Source organism: Tursiops truncatus, chromosome 10 (assembly GCF_011762595.2).
Source record: "Tursiops truncatus isolate mTurTru1 chromosome 10, mTurTru1.mat.Y, whole genome shotgun sequence".
Lineage (NCBI taxonomy): Eukaryota > Metazoa > Chordata > Mammalia > Artiodactyla > Delphinidae > Tursiops > Tursiops truncatus.
The window spans coordinates 49,006,733-49,026,429 of record NC_047043.1 but is presented as its reverse complement, the minus strand read 5'-3'; the positions used below and the strand labels follow the sequence as shown (position 1 = coordinate 49,026,429).

General features: G+C 42.3%; 1 pseudogene; it reads left to right on the top strand.

Annotated features, from left to right (window-relative positions):
* Positions 1–1,820: 1,820 nt before the first annotated feature.
* Positions 1,821–2,648, top strand: LOC101337353 (heat shock protein beta-1 pseudogene; annotated as a pseudogene).
* Positions 2,649–19,697: the final 17,049 nt, after the last annotated feature.

Sequence of the window (19,697 nt, the reverse complement as noted above, 5' to 3'; positions counted from 1 at the left end):
CTCATGAATTCTTCATGGAATAAAAGTACTTTATGAGTTTCCAATCACTAAGAAAAAATTTTAATGAACTTGGAAATACAGAAGATGAAGGAAAAAGACTGTTGGTGAATATTAAATTCACAGAGAAATGGAACTAAGAAACAGTGGGAATTATGGTCCCAGAATGGAATACATATATAATTTTCACTGCGAGAACTCACGAATCTGTGTACGCATATGCCCTTAACAAAAATTAAGTGTTGAGAACAGGAATTAGGAGGAATTATAAGAGCCTAATTTCATCATCATTTATAGCAAGGAATCTAAAAGAGAAGCATGCATTGTAAAAATACAATAATGACACCAAAATTTTAGTTGTTTTTATAATCTAAATTTTTTATAAAGTTTAAGAAATATTTTAGGAAATAACATATGTTGAGTTTAAGCAATATCGATTCTAAGTTTTAAATGAGTTTATTGCGTTTACGGTTTTTTTCTGCTACATTAAGTATAATATAATTGCATCATTTCATTTATGGATGGCTATAAAACTTCACATCTTTGTAAAATCCCATTCCATTAGACCAATGCCTTGGGGCATAAGAGAGACAGTTATTCAATAAGACTCCAAAGCAAAATGCCAAATTGGGAAGACAGGTGGCCATTCTTCTCAGTGATTTTTTGAAAAACAATATACTTGTGGCTCTGATTAAGTAAAATTTAGATTTACTTCAACAAATATTTAGTGAGTATCCACTCTGAGTAGCTGTTATGGTTCTCTGCTAGGTGCTGTCATATATATTACTTGGTTTAATAATCAGAACAATAAACCAACTTATAAACTTGTAGAGACCATATTAAAATAGGCAGAAATGACCCTTGCAAGCAAGTAGGAGCGCTTCATAATTTTTCACCCTTTCTTTTACATCTATTGAATGGCTTAAATGACTAGATATACACAATAGGTTTTCCTTTTTTTTTTTCTTTCCTTTAGTCCAGCTTAAAGGATCTCAAGTATAATGTTCCTAGGAAGTAGCGAACAGCATGTATACACGAAAAGTATACTGTATAGGTGATTTAAAAATCTATAGGAAAAATAGTAACCTTATGCACTAGTTTTAGAATCAACTGCAAGGTAAAATATTGTACCACTAAAAATTCAAATTGTTTAATTAAAAAAAATCTATATACTATGAATCCATTTACATAGATTGGAATCTATTCACCTCATTTTCAGTCTATCAAGCTAATGATTCATCCAAATGGTTGGAGAGATGTGTGGAATAATGTTTACCTAAAGCTAAAGTTGTTATTTTTGAGTGATGTTTAAAAATTCACTTTCTTTTTCATACTTTGTCATTTGTTGGAGTGCTCTATCATGATCAAGCATTGTTATGGACTGAACTGTGTTCTCCCAAAATTTATATGTTGAAGCCCTAACCCCTAATGTGGCTGTATTTGAAGATAGAGACTTTAAAGAAGTAATTAGGGATAAATGAGGTCATAAGAATGGGCCTTAATCCTATGAGAACAGGAAGAGACACCAGTGATGTGTGTGCACAGGGCAAAGACCACATGAAGCACAGAAAGAAGGCAGCCGTCTCCAAGGAGAGGCCTCAGGAGAAACCAACCCTGCCGGCACCTTGATAATGGACTTCCAGACTCCAGAATTGTGCTAAAATAAATTCCTGTTGTTTAAGCCACCCAGGCTGTGGTGTTTTGTTATGGCAGCCCTAATGGACTAATACATGTATTATGTTTACAAAAGCTCATTTTCTCTGTCTTTCTCTCATAATTGATAAAAATGCCTGAAGCCCTTTAAAAATGCTCTATAGACTGCCATTAATAGCGACCTGAAACACGCCTGCTAAAAATACCCAGCTGGAGGCCCATAAAAGCGCTGCTGGGGCTGGCGCCCGACACTTCTCGCACTACTCCGAACCTCAGCCAGACGCGCCCAGACCAGCCAGCATGACCGAGCGCCGAGTGCCCTTCTCGCTCCTGCGGGGCCCCAGCTGGGACCCTTTCCGCGATTGGTACCCGGCCCACAGCCGCCTCTTCGACCAGGCCTTCGGGATGCCCCGGCTGCCCAAGGAGTGGTCGCAGTGGCTGAGCCACAGCGGATGGCCGGGCTACGTGCGCCCTCTGTCCGCCGCCGCGATCGAGGGTCCCGCCTACAGCCGCGCGCTCAGCCGGCAGCTCAGCAGCGGCTTCTCGGAGATCCAGCAGACTGCCGACCGCTGGCGCGTGTCCTTGGACGTCAACCACTTCGGCCCCGAGGAGCTGACGGTCAAGACCAAGGACGGCGTGGTGGAGATCACTGGCAAGCACGAAGAGCGACAGGACGAGCACGGCTACATTTCCCGGTGCTTCACTCGAAAATACACGCTGCCCCCCGGTGTGGACCCCACCCAGGTCTCCTCCTCCCTGTCCCCCGAGGGCACGCTCACAGTGGAGGCCCCGTTGCCCAAGCCAGCCACCCAGTCGGCAGAGATCACCATCCCTGTCACCTTCGAGGCGCGTGCCCAGCTTGGGGGCCCAGAAGCTGGGAAGTCTGAACAGCCTGGAAACAAGTAAAGGCCCTAGCCTAGTTGCCCACCCCACAGTAGCCATCACTGACCGTCCCCACCCACCAAACCTCTGTACTCTTTTGATATCTTTACCTTATGTTTTTCTCAAATAAAGTTCGAAACAACTGCCTGCCCCTAAAAAAAAAAAAAATGCTCTATAAATGTACAGACATAATCATGAGAAAGCCCTAAAGGGTCTGAAAGGGACTTGACTTTATCCACACTTAGGAAGACTGCACAACTCATCTCGAAGTTTCGTAAGAACAGGCTCTCTCCCGAGTTCCAGCCACATCAGAGAATCACCACAAGAGCTTCTCCTTCTACAGGAGGGCGGCACCTGGCTTTTGTCCTCTCAGGACCCAGAGTGTGCAGTGATCTCTTTCTTACTTTTCAAACTTAAAAATGTTTTGGGCTGTGTGAAGGTGGTGGTCCACCTTTGTTGGTGGTCCAGCTTTGTATGGAACTGGCTTTCCCCCAGACCTTGAGAAAACAACCCCCAGGCCAGGCTGCTTCTCCAGTTAGCTGTTCTATCAGGGGGGTGACAGCAATGAACAGAATTTGACTCTTCCATGAATCCCATCCTTTACAAAATGTGTTTCTACTGCATTTGCTCCGCGAATACATGGTTTTAAAGTCAAATGCATTTCGGGAATTCCCTGGTGGTCCAGTGGTTAGGACTTTCACTGCCAGGCGCGCCGGTTCAATCCCTGGTCGGGGAACTAACATCCCGCAAGACATGCGGCACAGCCAAAAATAAAATAAGTAAAGTCAAATGCATTTGAAAAATATTGCCTAATGACTCTTTTCAAGTGGATTCCTCAGAATCCTTGGACATAATCTCAGTGCTCTGGGAGTTCTCTCTAAGACTTTTTAAACTTTCTGTTTCTGTATTTTTAGTTTAATAATCATCAAAAAATTCACATTTCCTCGATCATGTATATGACCTCCTTATAATGAAACTTTGTCACAATATTTCAGTGTCAAAGTTTCCATTTGTGTTTATTAATTCAGGCCTCTGCTAAAATTACATGATCCTCTGGAATCAAAACAAATTATATTTCAGCAGCATTTCCAAAACAGAAAAATGATCAGAGAATTGAGGCATGATGAGACACAGGGTAGATGTGCTAACCTCAGAAGTAGATGATGCTAACCTCAGAAGAACTGGCTTTGCAGCAAAGTGTCCAGTACTCACCCCGAGAGGAGATTTGGTTGGCTTCTCATTTTAGTGTACCACCCTTGAACAGTTTATTAGCTGTATAAATACGGTTTGGTTCATATTAAATATGCTGCCTAGTAATGATATTAAATACACAATGAAGAATTTTCCGTTCCTGATTCCAGCAATAATTGGATTGGATACCCAGAATAGAAATAAGTAATTAAGGCCTGGCATTTTGAGAATTACCTTGTCAGTTTTCCCCTATAATATCATTTATCTTTTTAAGACATCTGCTATTTTTGCTGCGCACACATGCCCTCATTTGCTCTTGCAATCTTTGTTTATTTATTTTTTTCTTGTCTGGGCATTATAAACTTTGAAAAAGAACTGCAGAAATATGACTTGCAGCCATCTTTGAAACCTAAGTCCTTTGTGCTTCAGAAGAGAAAAGATGAATTTTTGGGGAGGACACTCTTTGGTGATTGCTTCATGCTTCTGCTTCTGGCCATTGCTCAATTCATTCATGCTATGAAACTCAGATGCTGATGTAATGAAATTATAGGCAGGGACACCACTGGTGCCCATCCAGGGTTGGCTTGGTTCCTCTTCAACATCTCTTTCCATTGGTAATTTCTTTTTAATCAGAATCTAGGGAAAATACAATGAATATCTTCTGCTGGGACAAAAGGTTCTGCCTCATTCCTTTAAATTCCAAGATTCTTGGAGTTTAAAGAATCAACCCAACGTGTTTTACCCACCTTTGTTGTTGTTCTGAAGGTGTCCTAAGATCTCTTTTCTCAAAACAGCTTCTTATCTTTGTGAAAGGCCTGACTTCTTTCCCTGAAAATACAGATTTCTTTCATTTATTTAGGCCAAGGGTTGGTAAACTCTTTCTCTAAATAGGCAGATAGTAAATATTTTCAAGTCTGTGGGCCATAGGGCCTCAGTCACAGCTGTTTAACTCCAATGTAGCATAAAATCAGATAATCTGTAAATATTATAGACATAGATATGTATAAATAATACAGACATTGAGAATACGTAAGTGAATAGGCCTGGCTGTATTCCAAAAGAACTTTGTTTACAAAAATGGGTAGAGGGAGATCTGGCCCAAGGGTCATAGTTTTCAATCCCTGTTCTAAACTTAAGAAAGTAATGAAGAAAATGTTGGTAATGCAGACTATATTTAAAAGTGTGCTGTGTCGGGCTTCCCTGGTGGCGCAGTGGTTGAGAGTCCGCCTGCCAATGCAGGGGACACGGGTTCGTGCCCTGGTCCAGGAAGATCCCACATGCCACAGAGCAGCTGGGCCCCTGAGCCATGGCCACTGAGCCTGCGCGTCCGGAGCCTGTGCTCCACAACGGGAGAGGCCACAGCAGTGAGAGGCCCACATTACTGCAAAAAAAAAAAAGAGTGTGCTGTGTCTATAGCTGTTACATTATCAATAACACAAAAACTGAGTAAATAGTTTTCTGTTATTTGAAAATTATTATCCAGTTTGGCAAAGGAGTCACATTATTGATGAGTAAATAAGGTTCCATCACCTTTGTTGTTTTCCTGCCATCTCAGTGGTTAAGAGAAATGAAAATATCAACTTGCATTCATGTCAGAGCTACTCGTTTGTCAGTTACAACTGTAGTCTTGTTATGAATATGGGAGTTTGGTAAAAATCAAAGGAAGTAATCAGTGGGAATCAATTGGCTGTGTAGAATTTACAATGAAGAGAACTATATATTTATTATTTGACAATTGTGTGCCACTCTTCCTTTTCATTAGTAAATTTTATTGTAAATATATGTATATATAGATTAGATATAGTTATGTATATATTCTCTTTTTTTTTTGAGGAGCCATATTAGTGACATGAGATCTACCTGTTCTAGAAATCTGTAGCAATCCAATGGTTGACCTCATGTGAATTTTATGCTCAAGATTTTGGTCTATGGGCTGGCAGAATCTTGGTAAAAATCATGCCTTATAGAGTGCTCTGGGGGGCAGTATTACAAGGCCAGTAAGCTCATGGTTCTAATCTGGGTTCAAATCCTAGCTCTACCTCATAGCTGTGTAATCTAGCAACATTAATTTTACCTATTTTTGCCTACATTTCCCCATATATCAAATACAGAATAATGATAATATCTAACTTACATATTTATGGAAGAATTACATGAGAAAATTTATAAGAAGGATTTGGCACAGTGCCTGATAAATAAAGGCAGCCCAACAATATTAGCTGTGAATTTATAACAACTATACTTATCTAAATGTTTCAGAGACTTCTAGTTGTCCCCCAATATCCATTCCTTATTTCTTCATTAGTAATAAATTTCCCTATATTTAGCTGGGCATCTGACTTCCAGGAATAATGACTATGTTTTCCAACCTCTCCTCTGTGTAGGTATGGTGACATACCAGCAGAAGTGAGGTATGCAACTTTGAGGAAGAGTCATTATGGGATAAGGATGCTCCCCTTTTCACCTCTTCTTCCTTTCTGTTGACTTTAATGTAGCTGTGATGGCTGGAGCTCAAGCAGCCACCTTGGTCCAGAAAGTTCTAGCAACATTTTGAGGATGGTAATACAATCGAGTAGAAGGAGTCTATGTCCCTGATGATCAAGAGGCTGTCGTACAAGTCCCGAACTACTTACCTCTCATTTTCTTTTGCCTTTCTGTGTTTTCTGTCACTCACAGCTGAACTTGATCCTAACTGATAGACTGGGCATGTTACATATTTCATAAACCAAACTCACCCTGTGAACGTTGACCATGATGGTTCTTCAAATGTTCATACTTCATTTTGTCTCCAAATGGGGCTTTATGTCTCTGTTCTCAAGTTTCTGACTTGCTTTCTCATGACTTTGCTCTGATCGTTATGCAGATTACGTTGATCAACTGTCCCAGTTTTCACAGGACTAAAGGATTTCCTGGATCATGGGATATTCAGTGCTAAAACCAAAAAAAATCTGGGCAAACCAGGATGATTGGGTCATGCTTGCTCATACTGAGTAGACCAGCAAAACCTCCTTTCTTCTTCTGTACTTTCACAAGTCTGCGATCTAGATTTTTCTCACTAATAGTGCTAGCCAACCTAAAATAACTAAGAATATCTTCTTCTAGAGTAGGCTGGCAAAGTTTTTCTGTCAAGGGTTAGATAGTAAATATTTTAGACTTACGGACCATATGATCTCTAAAGCAACTACTCGCCTCTGCATTTAGAAAGATCCATCTCTCTAAAGTATAGCTGGAATTAGGTCACTATTCTATCAAAAAAAAAATCTTTGATGAATCACCCACTATCTATAAAATAAAGCATGTGGCTCTCAGATACATCATACCTATCTTGCCACATAATCTCCCTCATCACTCTCACGGTCTCACACTGTACCAAGCCGAACTTCCTGCATTTCTCAAACATACTGTGGGTTTCCATACCTCTGTGCACAGGGAGGTGAGCCTGTGCTGTAAGGAGGCAAGACTCAGAACGATGGTTCCACTACTTAGAAGTGGACGGAGTTCGGGAAATTTGCTTAAGCGCTCTAGTGTCAGTTTCCTAACCTATAAACTGGTGATGATATCACACAGGGTGGTGGTAAGGATGAAATGCTGTCACTGATTGATTCATACATTCAGTCATACAGTTACTTATTAGTTAATTCAACAAATAAGGGATGGGCGTCCCCTGTGTGACACAGTGCAAAGTTCAGGGCTACAACGTCCAATTTACCAAGGTCCCTGGGGCCAGTTTCAAGATATGTATTGTTTTCATGAAGATAGTTTAGCATAGAAAGAATGATATTCTCTGAGTGTTGGTTGGTTAAATCTACAACCCAGGTACAGACTGCATAGTACTCAAGAATGCTTACCCCAGGGTTGTTCAGCTAGCGGGCTAATCTGAGAGCCTATCAGCAGAAGCCATTAGTTCACATGTTTCTGCAATCTTTACCTCAGCCAACACCAAAGGTTTTAAAATTTGCATGTAACTATGGCAAGTAGTTTTTATTTGTGAAACTGGTATCTTGATGCCATGACAAATGCTGGGAATAGGTTTGCATCGGTGAAATAAAAGGTATTTGGGATCAGTGGATTGGCTATTGAGAGCTGGTCCCTCCCCATCATTATGTGAACAGGATATAGGAATACACGGAGGTGTGTAGCCTTTACAGGAGGGATGATGCCATGAGTTAACCTCTAAATGGTTCTGTGAAATTGGAGGATTCAAGTTGCCAGACATCCTTGGAAAGGATAACACCCCCTTGTGTGAGACACGTTGGCAGAGCTGCCTCATTTGAATCTTACCACATCTTCTTTATCCATTCATCTGTTGATGGACAAAAAATAAAAATTCTTTTAAAAAAATTTTTATTTTATGTTGGAGCATAGTTGACTAACAATGTTGTGGTTGTTTCAGGTGTATAGCAAAGTGATTCAGTTATATGTATACATGTATGTATTCTTTTTCAAATTCTTTTCCCATTTAGGTTATTACAGAATACTAAGCAGCGTTCCCTGTGCTATACAGTAGGTCCTTGTTGGTTATCTATTTTAAATATAGCAGTGCTTAATGATGCCAAGTTAACTACTTTAAAAGTGAAGAGAAATGGGGCAGTGCTGCATGTTTATTCTGTGGTTTTGTGCACCTGAGAAGCAAGAACCTGGGTTCATGAAACATGACTTAGGGTAGTCCCTGCTTATATACCCTGGTTCTCATGGTATCATCTTTTAAAGTCAGCTGAGGCATCTGTTTAAAATTAAAGTTTCAGGCAGGGCCCCACCTTTGACATTCTAATTCAGGATGTCTGAAGGGGATCCCTTAATTAGTACTTACAATACACAATTTACGTGATTCTGGTACAGGTTTATGTTTTTACATGTGTCTTTCTGCAAAGGGAGACTACCAGTCAATTAACACTCAAATTATCAGGCATAGATTGAATGATTTTTTTCGTACCTGTTGGACTCTTTGAGAAATAGACCCCAAGGTGTAATTTTGCCCTGAGCTTTAAGTAATTTTGCAGACTCAAGTCTTCTCGGAAACACAGGGGTCTTAAAACTTTGATGAAATCAAACATGTACTCTGAGCTCAGGTAGATTACAAATGTTATGGCTCAAATTTCTCTAAAAATTCTAAATAATTGTCCATTTAAGTCACTTTCTTCTCACTTTTTATGATGAAAAAATGACTCCAAGAAGTTGTGACATTTGCCCAGTGTAACTCTGTGCATCAGGGTGAGAGTACAAATAGGTCAGAGAACCAATTATACTCTTTCCGGGAATCCCCTCACTGCCCTCTCACCAAAGCACTGTCATCTATACAATTTCAATGACTCACTGACCTAGAAGCCGCCCCTCTGTGGCCAGTCAAGCTCCTTTATCCCTGCACTTTATTCAACCTTGGTTCTGACATCGTAAATCCCATAGGATCTTACTGGGACTGTGGCAGGTTTTCTACTTAAAATCACCCTGAGACCACTGGCTCATTTCAGCATTTGAAGAACTCTCATGCCTCTGTACATGTCTGAAACTGCCAGTGAACTGAATTTGTGCCTTCTCCTGCTTATTACAAATCTCCTAAACCACTTGGCAGGCAAAGCCACTGCAAGAAATCAAGGGGAGGCTTTTGTTCCATTTATAGAACAATATGGGCTTCCTCTAGAGCCAAAGTCACACCTGTGTACTCGCTTGATGAAAATGGCTTATAACCAAAGAGTCAGTGGTGCCTAAAAATGCATCGTGATTTCACATGTTTTCTCCATTATGTTGAACAGTAAGTAGAGAGAGACATAATTAGCCTTATAAGATGATTAAAAAGTCAAGGCCTAGAGAGATCGAGAGATTTGCAAAGCTCACACAGTAAGTGCCAGGGAAATGATTAGGGTATATTTTTCTACCTCCTCATCCACTGTTCTTTGCATTATTTGTGATCCTTCTCCTTCCACCTGTTTTCAGAAGATATTTGTGAATCTTGCAACAAAAAGCATGAAGAGAATAAGGTGGATACATATAAAGATGTAAAAAAAGCTTGTAGTCCTGCAGAGAGAGGATAAACATGGAAGGAACCTGGAATAGCATGGTTGTCTCCACCGAGCAATACCATTGGCGTTGAGCTTCCTGGTTACCAACGTGAAAAGACATCAAGGTGAATTACAGATTTCTGATGGTCTGATGAAATCAACTATACTTTTTTTTTTTTCCCCAGAAAACGGAGTATGAGTGTCTGGTCTAAATTCTAAGAATCTATAGTGAGGATCCTCATAATTGAAACACTAAATTAAAAAACAAATCTTCAACATAAATAATGCAGAAAAAGTAAAAATGATCTTCATATGACCTCTGCTTCTTACCACCCTTAAAGAAGCAAGAGGCATGCCATTCCATTGCAGCTCAGTAAAGAGCCTTCTGTAAGGTTGGGTTATTGTTCCAACACTTCATTTATGCATTTTCCAGATAGTTCTTCCCACTAGAGGTGTTTTCTTCCCGACCCCTTGAATCTGGGCTGTCACGTGACTTCCTTTTCCCAAAGGCATTTTAGCAGATGGAACACAGGCAAATACTTGGAACGTCCTTCTGTGTTTGGACTTGCTCTGTTGCGCCTCTGTTATCAGCACGAGAAGAATGTGGCCCAGTCGTCCTGCAGGCTCCAGGGAGATGAGAAGCTTGTAGGTCAGACCCGGACCTATAGGCCTCCAGAAAGCAGAGCTCTGCCAGGGATGTGTCCATCCAGGTCAACTGTCCACCCCCACAGACAGCCCACGGGGCCTTGACCATGAATGGTATTTTTAAGCCACTGAGTTTTAGAGTGGTTTGCTGTATAGCACTTTAAGATGGACATTTATTGAGATATAATTTCCACACAATGCCAGTCAACCTTTCTAGGTCTGCCATTCTATGAATTCTGAAAAATGCACACAGGCATGAAACTGTGACCACAGTCGAGACATAAGACATTTTCATCTCCCGCAAAGTTCCTTCATTCCTCTTGGCAATCATCCCCCTCCAACCCTCCCTGCCTCTGTTAATCACTCGTCTGTTCTGTCTCTGTAGTTTTGCCATTTCCAGATTGTCATATAAACAGAGTCGCAGAGTACCTAGTAGTTTGTGTCTGTCCCTGCTTAGCACAGAGCATTTGAGATCCATCCATGGTGTTGCCTATATCAGTAATTTGTCCTCAGACCTCCAGGACCCATGGCATGAAACCTGAGGTGGGGAGGAGAGGCATCTTCTCTGTTCCAGTATTAATTTCTCCTTCACCATTCCAGGGAAATAAGGTTTCAGAAATGTGTTCTTTCAGCTAAAACTGTCGTACAGGTAAGGTAGGTGGTGTTTCAGTAGCCTCTGTGCTGCATGTATTGTTTTAAATGAAAACTCTAAGTATCAACCACAGGATACCATTTAACATAGTGTCTGTTTTAATTATCATCAATTCTAAAGGAAATCAACCTAGGAAAAAATGAAACGGGAAGTATGTGCTACCAATGCTTTTCTGGTTTAGTAATTGCAGAAGTCAGGTCACCAGTCCCAGGAATCACAACTGTGCCGTGAAGCTACACATCCTTCCTGCTGCTGAAAGTCTGTCCCAGACACGTGATCTTTTCTTTTTCATTCACGTGATAGACTCCAACAAGCCTTGCCACTTTTTAACACAGCACTAGTCTGACTTTAAGCAAACATTCTTTCTACCAACCCTGTTGACTCTCAAGTGTCCTAAAGTTTCTCTCTCGGTACTATTTAATGGAATGTTTCTGGTAGACGTGTCTGTCCCAAGAAAGAAAAGATTTACAAAGAAATAAAAACTGTTCAAATATTTTAATCCTCTCATGTGAATAGGAAGGAGACTAGCAGTTTTCCGGCGGGAAGGACTAGAAATGATGAGGGAACACTTTGCTAAGTCAGATTTGCTCAAATAACTGTCTTCATCAGTAGAGCTATTGCCCAACTCAGAAGAAATGGCTTCCCAGTGTTCAACAGGCAAAGTCTGAAACCATATCATCTGAACAAAATCTGGGAGGCAATTCTCAGCTCTGGGACCCTGTGATTCTGTGATCTGCATGCTTGGGCTGTAGAAATAACCCTAGGTGTCTTTTTAAAATGACTCTTCAGGTGTCTTTTTAAAATGACTCTTTATCATCCCCATACCTCACGGTATCTCTCTCTCTGTCTCTTTCTCTCTCTCTCCATATATATATATATGGAGAGGGGAACTCCTTGGAGAGGGGAAGGGTAGAAGCACAGAGAATTGTATTTTCCAGTAAATGTTGGTCTTTATCCACTAAATTTTCGTTTGTTGTTGTTGTGACAGAAACCCAATTTGAAGTGATTATTCCCTTCCTCCTGTCCCAGAAAAGGGAACATCTTTATTCACGTAAGCAAACTGCAGGAAGGCACGTGTATGGCTGGCTTAGAAACCAATGAACCTGGGACTGGAACGCAGCTTAGGACTCTCCATCTCTTGTCTCTGCTTCCCTCTGTGCTGGATTCATCTCTCCTATTGCTAATCAGCTTTGTCAACAGAGTAGGTCACAAGACCTCTGGAAGCATCTAGATTTATAACTCAGAGGCTTACCCTTAATAGAGAAACTGACCATCTTTCCTTTGTACCCATTGAAAAAATCCTCAGGAAGAACATGGACTGGATATGCATCCATTCCTGTGGCCTGAGGTGGAAGAAAGTTCCCATAACTGACAACCCCAATCAACAACCCGGGAATACAAATCAATTCATGTCCACTGCTGGCTTGAGTTTCTTTATATAAAAACTTACAGCACTTATTATATGGTAGGCACTGTCACAAATATTAATTCATTTAATGCTCGTATCAATCCTAGGCCATCCTCTTATTATTTTTATTTTAGAGATGAGGAAACTGAGGCATAGATCATTTAAGGAATTGCCCAGGGAGGAACTAGACAGAATAGAAGTATGTTCACAGGGCATAGTCTCCTCCACACTCACAAATCTGAGATCACTGGACTCAGTGCTGTTTTCTCAATCCTTTCCCCACCTACCCCCTCTTTCCCTTCATGTATGTTTATACTTTTACTGTGTATTTCCCATATAATGTCTAGCCTGGCAGTCTGTTGGCCTGTTTCCCTGTCCTCCCCCCAACTGACAGAGGAAGACTCTCTATCTGGCTGAGATGTCAAGCACTGAAAAATATTGGCATTTCTTAAAGAAGCAATTTGTTTTCTCTTCTCAAACGTATCACATGCAGTTAAGTGGCACTGACTTGTGCCCCCACTGACCAAATCTCACAGAGATGGCCTGTCAAAGGCTAGAGAATCTTTTGAGGAATGGGTATCTTCTCTATTGAAATATCCCAATTACCATTTCTTGTGGGAAACACAGCATCACCTTCAGAGATCGCAGCCATCAGGAAAAGTAACGAGGTTGAAGGGACATCCATCTCCATTCCCAGTGGGGACACCACCATCTTCTCTAACTTGCTCATCTCGAGCGGTAGAAAACTCTAACTAAATAAACGAAAAAGGATGGCAGAAAATAACCCACGGTGACTTATGTATCTTTCTCCATCCATAAATAACTTTATACTTCACTTCTGGCAGCACAGCCGAGCCAAGAGGTAATGAGCCATTGTGAAAAACCCATCTGTTGCTCATAAGGGGAAAGGCCGGATTTATTGAGGAAGAATCTGGAGCGCAAGTCCTGTTATTGTTCATGGGAGTTGCACATCTAATTGGTCATGCTGAAAATATGCCCTATTATATTCTTTCACCGGCCAGATGGGTGTTCTCAGCTTCAATGCTGAGAAGAAAAACGTACCTAAAGAATCTGAGAGCAGCAGTGGACACCACGGCCAGCAGGAAACAGACAGTTCTAATGAGGATTGGTGGTGCTTGTCTGCGGGCCTGATTTAAAGATGTTTTCAAAAGAACCCATAAGGCCCAATACAGGTATTTCTAAATGGTGGTCACACAGTCCAGTCCCCTGGAGTGAATGTTGTGGAATCACTTCAACCCAGCCCCACCAGCCCCATCATGTGAAACACCTCTGCCTCTCATTCCTTTGTAACTTGGCCCATTGGTACTTAATCATTGCAATGGCACTGGGTGATGGCAATTGAAAGCCATTCCTCCCAGGGTCCTCTTTACCACTGGTGAGAAGAAAGATGGAGAAATCAAAGGCAGGTTATGCTTTGCACGCTGAGTCCCCCACAATCATGTTTGAATTAGAGATGGGGCTGAGGCTCCTGACAGAGACAAGGAACTAGATCATAACATGATTTCTGGTACATCACAGGTGCTTAATAAATGCTGAATAATAAAATAAACTAACAATGATCAGGAAAATCTTAGCACATTGTGGCTGAAGGGGTCTGTGAGATTTTATTAGTCAGGGTAGGAAACTGCAGTAACTACCAATCCCCAATTCTCAGTCACGTGATGAAGGTTCAGTGTGTTCATGTCCTTATTCAGGTAGGGGATGTGAGGAGGGCGGAAGCGTAATGCTCTGCAGGGTCATTCTCCTTCTTATAAGCCCATCAATGTACTTGAGGGCCTCAAGGTCACCACAAAGTGGAAGAAGAGTGATGAGGGCGATCTTGACCAAGGCTTAGAGTGAGACACCCCACTTCCAACCCTTTCTGAACTCAGTCCTCTGTTCAAAATGATGGAGCAGCGGCCGGAAAATGTAGTCTTCCCCTATGCCCAGAAGGAAAACAAGCTGGATTTCGTGAACACATGGGATTGTCACTGAGGCCCTTTAATCTGATCCTTCATTTCACAGATGGGCGAACAGAAGGCCTGGGACTGGGTGATTTTCAGCAAGTCACATGGTGGCTTAGTGACAGGACAAGAACTCTGATTTCCCACTTTCTGACACCATTGCTTGTGGGGAGAGAAGGGGGCAGAGGGGAGAAGGCAGCGGGACCCCTACGAAGAGCCCTGGAAGGAGACAGGATGCCCAGACTCCTGCTGCTGGCTCTGTCATCAGCTCAGCTAGTCACTCACGTGCCTCAGTTTCCCCATCTATAAAGTGAGAAATTGGAAGAGATGGTCACTGAAATCCTTTCAAACTCTAACAATCTCTACTTCTATTGAGATGTTAGGAAGAAAAAGTAAAAATTATACGAAGAGAAAGTTTGTCCAAGACCAGGAAACCAGTGTGGATGAGGGATGATGATAAAGCAGAAGAAAGACGGGGAGATGCAGCCTCCTAGGCACCTCAGCTCATGAGACTGCAGACAGGAGTGTCCTCTGCAGTGACCGGGAATCAGGAGCATCTTCCCGGAGTCCATTCCCCCTCCTGTTGCCTCTCCCCGCCCCCACCCAAGCTAAGCCAGTCTCCATCCCATCTGAGCCCCATGGTGCGCGCACTCACTGCCTGGTTATCTCAGTCTGGAAAGCAGTCTGACCAAAGGTGGGGCAGAGGAGCTGACAGTGCGCAGCTGGGCAGGTGCCCCCTTTCCTCCTGCTCAGGAGCTCTTCTCTCATCCACCTTCAAGTGTGCCAGGTGTAGCAGCAAAGAGACTGAGGTGACTCTCCAGGGGCCTTCATTAACTGCTGGAGGCCAGCCAAGCCCCGGAGACTGTCCCCGCAAGGGGGTGATAACAGCCTCCGCAGCAAAGCCACCAACAGCAGCCTGAAATCCCTTTTCAATTCTGCCCACTTCGGCTTGCTCCAAGGGTAAAGGGATCAATTCCTGAAATCACTCTTTCTCTTCAACACGACCAAGTGGCAGCCAAAACATAAACAGAGGTAATCCTTCAAGGAGCGGCACTTCAGGCTCATGGACAGCTTTCATCTCAGGATGCTCAAGTCCTTTCCAATCATGAAGCGCTTTCTCTAAGCCCCCTGCTCTCAGCACCGCGCAGAAGCAACGTGAGAGCTGTGCACAGAAGGGTGGGGGCCGGGCTCTAAAAGGCACCCGGGGGGCACCCTTGCATTTCTTTCTTCCACCTGGTTTCCATAAATATCACAAGCAGAAATAAAATCTTGCTTGAAATAATGGATATCATATTGAGACAGCATTCCTCAAACCTGAAGAGGGAGCAATTAGGAGCTAGGAAATCGAGAATTATGGATTTCACTCACCTGGACCCATCTGGATCAATCACTTAATACTCTGAGGTTCCCTTGGTCCTCACCTTTGACTGGGTTAATGAGGCAACACTTTCTAATCATAATGAGAGACCCAGATGCTATGACCTTAGATTGAAACTCTCAAATGGGTTTATTTTTGTGGAAGGTTAAACTTGCCCTACAAAATCAGATGTGGCAGAAATAATCACAATTCCTTCCTTTTTACGGATCAACCTAAATCAGACTCCAGACTCCCGAGGCTGATGGAAGATTTGCTCTCTGCCCTTACAGCTGCTGCCCTCCCCCGCCGCCACCACCTTAGTGTTCAGGAATTTCCAGGGAGGCAAGGCTGGAGGGACATCCATCATGGTCCTGGGTCACTGGCTCTCTCCAATTCACAGTGAGATGCCCACTGCTTGGTTCCTCCAGGCCTGCTGACTGCTGCATCTGCTCATGGTGATGTCGGCCGATTTAGGAAACCGCAGCTCCCCACGTTCTCTGCGTCCACCAGGCAGTACCCTCTGAGGTCTCACTGTCTCCCCAGGGCTGCTCCCAGCAGAGGGGCTGGTACGTCTTCCCTGCTCACAGGATGGAGGCCTTCGAACCCCTTCCTGGACTGAGACACATCGTTCTTCTTTCCTTTATTACCTCCAGAACCATTCCACCAGGTGCCTCCCTCCTTCACATTACCTTTGCTCAGCAAAAGTCTAAGGAAAGAAAAGGTAAAGGCCCTGGCTCCTGGTTTGAAAAGGAGAAAGGAAAGTTTTAGAATGAACAGAAGGTCTTAAAATTTATTTTAATAAAGCATCATCCTCAACACTGTCATGAAGAAAACCAGCACAAACCGCCACCACCTCAAACAGCAGAGGAAACAAGGCTTTGCCAGAAGCACACCAGTGAGCAGGACCTGTGAGGCGCTAATGCATCTTCCCATCACTGTTGTTGGCCGTAAACAAGCTTAATGGATCCTAAGATTTACTAAGAACTGTTTGTAGCCTGAGTGTTCTCAAGGGAGTTTTCTGAAAGGCTGTGTGAATATTTTCTTGGTTCCATAATAGTTGAAGGACTAAAGGTCAAATAGTTCACCAGCCCACCCCTCTTCTGAAATACTTAGCAACTTCCACTGCGAGCCAGCACTTTCTCTTGAGGAAGCCCATTTAGATAATGATTTTTGGACCACATCTAAACTTCCTCTGGTAGATCACAATTCCATCCTCTAGTCTTGAGTCACAGAGGTTGTTGAGAAGAAAATTAACCTCTGCAAGGTTTCCGTTATGTGCCAGACATCTTTAGGGCACTTTTTACATGTCTTTCATAAGAATTCTGAAAGGTAGTAATTATTGTCTCCATCACTGACATGCAGAAAGAGATTCAGCGTGGTTAAGTGATCTGCCAAAAGTCAGTTATAAAAAGAAACAGCAGTGCCCTGGTTCTAAAGCAATGAATACCCTTCCCAAGATGCCATGCTGTCTGCCATCTTACACATCACCACCCACAGGAAGTTACTTCTAAGATCACTGCCGTGTCCTCGCTAAATTCTCCAGGTTAATCACTCTTTCACTACCATTCTGTTCAGAGTAATAGTAGCCAACATTTATGGAGGGCTTTATTATGGTCAGGACCTCAGTTGAGCCCTGTACATGGTCATATTGCTTAAATGGCTCAAGGACCCAATGAGGCAGGGGTGAACCTATCCCCTCTGCGTGTCATAGGGTCCTTTAGTGACAAGTCACGTGATGTGCTGCTCTGAGCACTGGCCTGGAGTCAAACCACTTAAGGTTCAAAACCAGCTCTACGGCTCTGTGACTCTGGCAGATCTCTCTGAGTCTCACTTTCCTGGGTGTGAAAATGCAGGCATAGCAATAGTGACCACCCTGGGGGCTCTCGGGAGGTGCAGATGCCATCGCATCCTTGAAGAAGGTCTGGCATGCTGAGTGCGTAATAAATGCTAATGGCCATTATTGAGTGCCTTAAAGCCTCTCACTGTTGTGGTCGGTTACTCATAAAGCTGCTCAGTTTAACTGTCTTACAAAGGGCACCAACAATGAAACCCAGCGTACCAGGGGCAGTTTGACCAACACGAAAAGGAGCAGTTCAGTCCCCTCCTTGCCTTATAGCTCCCGCTGTTAAACTAGCCCCAGCACGCTCTAGCTTTTCAGAACCTCCTAGCAGACTCTAGATACACACAGAGGCTACAGTTGTCTGGGGTGTCCTTGCAAAAGCAATTTAGGAATGCAGGGAGACAAGAAACGTGGCCCGAGCTGTTGGCCTGTGCTCTTACCCATTTGTTATTAAACTAAGGTCTTGCTCACACCTCATGGGTGATGGTTACCCACTTCCTGGAGGAATTGCTTTTGCAATTTCAATTGTCTGCGCATTTTAAATAGTTTATTTCCTCTTGGAGGCATGTGCAACCCAGCATGCTGCTGCTTTCTGAGCAAGGAAGATGAAGGTTCTACAGTTTTACTGCAGAGTCGTAGAACTTAGCAATAAAATCACTAGGTTAAGATTATCTTTATATATATATATATATATATATATATATATATATATATAATTTATACGTATATACTTTTTTAGGCACTGACGTGTTTCATACTAGAAAGGAACTTTCCCATACCCTTGGCCCCAAATTCCGAGCCCTAAAAGAGACAGTGAACCCAAACTATGATAATGCAAGCAAATAAACATCACTGGTGGCACTTTGAACTTAAAATGTAACTTTTACATTTTTAATATGGAGTCATGCACAGAGAGCGTGTAACAGCATTAATCCTACCTTACAATGGGAATTGTTCAACCTCCGAATCAGGACATCTGAGGACAAAATCCTCTGAATGACTAATATAGTCCGCTTCCCACGCCCTTGCCAAACTTTCGGAGGAAACACTAACTCATGCAGTGTGTTTTAGAAAGTTTTTTTCTTTTTTTTTCTTGCTAATAAAGGCTTTCCTCAGTTGGAAGCAGAATGTCAGGATGTCAGATGATAACCATGAACCTCCTGTTTTTTTTTTTCCAGTAACAGATAAATTTAACAAATAGCAGTTAAAATCAAACAATCAAAATAAACAACTATACAAAAGGTAGATGAATTTCACTAAAGTAGTGCTGAGTCATAAAGAAGGGAGACCCAGGCCAGTACACACAGTGTGATTCCTTCCATAAGGTGCTTAAAGCAGGGAAAGCTAGTCTGTGTCAGAAATTAGGGGAATGATTACCTCTGGGGGCATTGTTTCTGGAGGTGCTGGGTTATGTTCTGTTTATTCTCACTCACATGGGTGTTGGTTACATGAGTGTGTACATTTGTAAAAGTCATTGAGCTAAAATGATTTGTGTACTTCTCTGTATGTTATACTCAAATGGAGAGTTCACTAAGAGTCAAGAAATCAAAAACACTAGGAAATGTATTCACACAGAGATGACACAGAGAAGGGTTTGTTCAGCATCATGGAAATTGTCAGAAAAATTGGGTGAGTAGGGGGTCAGAATTTTAGTTTAAAAAAGCAGTGTTTAACAAAGCCATCATATTCAGATGGAAAGCCAAAGGATAATGATATTTTAAAATTTTCCCTTCTCTATCTTCATTTTGGAAAATGATATCTTCTTGAATTAAGTAGGAATTTATAGACTATCAATATGAAAGAGCATATTTTCTTCACTTACCAGAACAGCAAAGGTATCCCTCCCTGTCTTACGGATAGGCAGGTCATTAAATCAGTTTCGTCCACGTTGAGACCTTATTCTCTTAGAAAGGGAAGCCAACAGTGATCATATATTTAATTGTAACCTGCGAGGGTTTCATTTTTTGGCCAACATAATGCTATCCCCAAAACAGATGTCTTTGTAAATGTTTTTCTCCAGAGAGTTTTGTCGTATTGGAGAGGTTTCCAATTTTTAGCCTTGGAGGCTAAACTGCTCACTTAACTGTTCTTCTGGGAAACCTTCCTGGTCCT